Genomic DNA, 3388 nt, shown 5'->3' on the forward strand with positions numbered 1-3388 from the left:
TCCAAGTCCCGTGTATCTATTACTGACATTTATGTAATGCAGGTCCTCAAAGGTGTTCGCAATTGTCGCCACATACCCTGTTGCTGCCCTTAATAGTTGTGAAAGGCTTTTGAATTCTGGCTTTAAATTCTCAACTGAATTTGAGATGCTTTTCAGTAAATTCCAGGTTTGGGTGCATTGTGGATCTCAGATTAGGGATGTTCAGCCTGGTAATGTCTATGTACATATCTGAAAATTTGAAAGACCCCAAAATCAGAACCACCTCTGGTTCCGAGCACTGCACTCGTACCAGTAACCACAGGCCCTGTGAGCTGATGTGTGCAGCAGCCATGTAATGCCCAGCAGTCAGCATTTCCTGGCTCCTCCCCACCTACCGACTTAGATTCTTTCTGCTCCCTTTTCTGTGATATTCTCTGAGCCTTAGGTGGGCGTAGATATAGATGATACATCCACAGATAAACACTCACAGTCAGTTCTTCTCCGCACTTAGACCAGTTATGAGTCTGCATTAAGCATTACCCATTGCAGAAAGAAACTTTCCTAACCAAAGTTGAGAGCAACACGGATCTATAGGTATGGGCATATTATTTAGAAAGCAGTTTGCCAACATGGTCCTTAAGTGATGCAATTATCACTGTCCCTAGGGCCTGTGATCTCCCCGGTAATGGGCTTTTGACCAGTCATGAAACCCCTACAATAGAGCAAGCCTCGCCTGCTCCCACACCCACGGAACCACTGGTGCACTAGGCACAGCTTGCCAGGGAAGTCGGTATTGTCGCATTCAGAGTTGGAGCTGGTTTGTTTGTGCAGCCATACAGCAGGCCCCTGGACTCACATGCCAGTGGTTTAGTCATTCCCCCTTCGGATGAGCATCTACGTTATCACTTCTCACCTTAGCAAACAGTGCAACCACAGCCGCTTGGTACATCTCTCAGTGAGCACACAGAGGCATTTTTTTTTTTCTAGAACTGGGAAACATGCTCCCTGGAGGGAGTTGTTGGGCCATAATTTATAAATAGTTTTAGTTTTAGCAAGTCCTGCTAGCTTGCCTTCCAAAGGGCTTCTTTCAATGGAAACATTAGTGTCAGTCTCTAAAAGTTCATGCTTCCCTTAGAAGCAAACACATTTGTTCTTGTCAAATTCATCTGATTTTTAAAGGTTAAAAATACGGGTTCCAAATGTTTCTGTGGAATGCATATATTCTTTGGAATGCCAAAACATAGTCTGCTCATTAATCAGTGGGGAAATTTGAAATATGAAAAAGTTGATCCAAAGACCGTCTGGGAGTGGCCCATATCTCCAACCTCCCGGAGACTAAGGGAGAAGGATCAGTAGTTTGAGTCAACCTGGGCAACAAAGTGAGACTTTATCTCAAAAAGAGTCGTCATGAAGTTACTTGGTGTTTATTCTTTTTCTGAGGGGTGTGTGTGTGTGTGTGTGTGTGTGTGTGTGTGTGTGTGTGTAGGAGACCAGCCTGGGATACTTGAATTACATATGTGAGCCACCACTCCAGACCCATACAGTCTTTTTCTTTTTCTTTAAGTACTAAAATGAAGTTCCAGGACTACAGAGAGAAACCCTGACAGTGTGTGTGTGTGTGTGGGGGGGGTGCTACTCATTGCTCTGTGGGAGGTCTGCTCCCACTTTTTCCCTCAGGGTATTCTTGAGGAGGGAGGAGTGAGACATATTTAGATAGAAAGATAGAGGGGAGAGAAACAGAGAAACACAGGATAGCCTTGGGAGGGCCTGAATCCTCATCCACCAGCCCTGTCTCTTCAAAAGGGTCTTTTATAGGAATACCAAGGGGTGGAGCAAAAGACCTCCCCCAGCACAGCCAAGTGCAGACTCTTCCAATCACCTGGTAACCACACACATGGTCAAGCAATCCTCTAATGTAGCCTTGCTGGGTAAAGCAAGCTCAGATCTCACTAGGAACCCTTTGTGAGCCTCCACATGACAGAAATGGTTAATGTTCTGCAGGGCCTAAAAGATTTTAAGTTCTAACCAGCGACTTTCCGATGGTGGCTGTTTTTGCTCTGCCATCTAGTTTCCTTACGTCCAGGTCTCTTTAAGGAAACACTACTAATATGAAAACACTTTCTTCAGCGCTCAGGAATGCCAGGCTCAAAGTGCAGGCCAGCCTCACCAAGCTAGGCCACTTGGGCAGCAGGGAACTGAAGACCTGATTGTTCCTAGTAAACCCTCCCCTAAAGATGGGGTACCTTGAAGAGTGGTACTTCTGGAGGTCCTGGGGATGATACTGAGGGAGTGGACAGCTTCAGAAGGGACCCGGGTCCAGCGAGGAGTGGGGGACAGCATAGGAGTGCCTCAGTGGGACTTTTTGGCTACTAGGAGGAAACTATTAAGAAGTTATTAGGAGGGCAGAGGCACTCCTCTGCCCAGCAGGTTTCTGCAGTGACAACTGCCACCTAAATACACGCCCCCCCCCGAGGGAGGGGGCAACGGAAGTCGATCAAATGAAGTCCAGAGAAGGAAGACCAATTGTCAGCTTCCAATGTCTCTGCTCCACATTGGGCTTCCGCGACTTTCTAGAACCATGTAAAGGCTCAGTCTCTCTCCCCTGTTGTGGGCAAAAGAGTATGTCTGGAACCCACTTATAATTCTTAACGCCAGACACTATCTATTGGGAGCAGTCTAAGAAATGCACGGTGCATGCAATCTCGGTGGGCAGCCCTATCAACTGGATTTCCTAGGCTCCGCCTGAGTATCTCCCGGAAGACCCTGTCCCCTACAATTCTGTCCCACATGCCCTTCTGGAGGACAACCCGTGGGGTGGTTCGTCGACCTCCTGGGAGCTCCTCCTGTAACAACTACGCGGTCTCGCCTTGTGGTCGGTTTGTCCCGCTGCGTCCCGGGCCTCCGCCAGGCTAAGGCACGACCGGAATGCGCGGGAGGACCCGGGGCGGAGACGCCGGTAACCGACGGGACACGGGGCGGGCCTGCCTGAGTCCCGGCCCAGGCCAGGCCCAGGCCGGGCAGGTCGAGGGCAGCGCGGGGACCAGCACCAGGCCTTCGACCTCGATTCCCGCGCTCTATGGGCCCGCGTCCCTGCCCCATGCGGCGCTGCACAGGGACTCCAGACTCCTGCCGATCCCACCCCTGCGCCAGCCCGGCCGAGCGCTCAACTGCGGGCTGGAGAATCCCGAAGATCCATAGAAGGAAAGAGTAGAAAGTCTCCCTGCGCGCCGGGAGAGCGCAGGGCTAGCCTTGCTCAGCAGCCGGCAGACTGGGAAGGCAGCGCTGCGTCTCCAGGACAGCCCTCGGCGGGGCCCGCAGCGGGTCAGCGGGAGGCGGGAGGGGAGGTGCCGCAGCCGGGACTCGACGTAGACGCCCGCGCCGCCCGCGATGGGAAGTGCCTTATAAAGCC

The sequence above is a fragment of the Peromyscus eremicus genome, chromosome 5, assembly GCF_949786415.1.
Source record: "Peromyscus eremicus chromosome 5, PerEre_H2_v1, whole genome shotgun sequence".
Classification (NCBI taxonomy): domain Eukaryota; kingdom Metazoa; phylum Chordata; class Mammalia; order Rodentia; family Cricetidae; genus Peromyscus; species Peromyscus eremicus.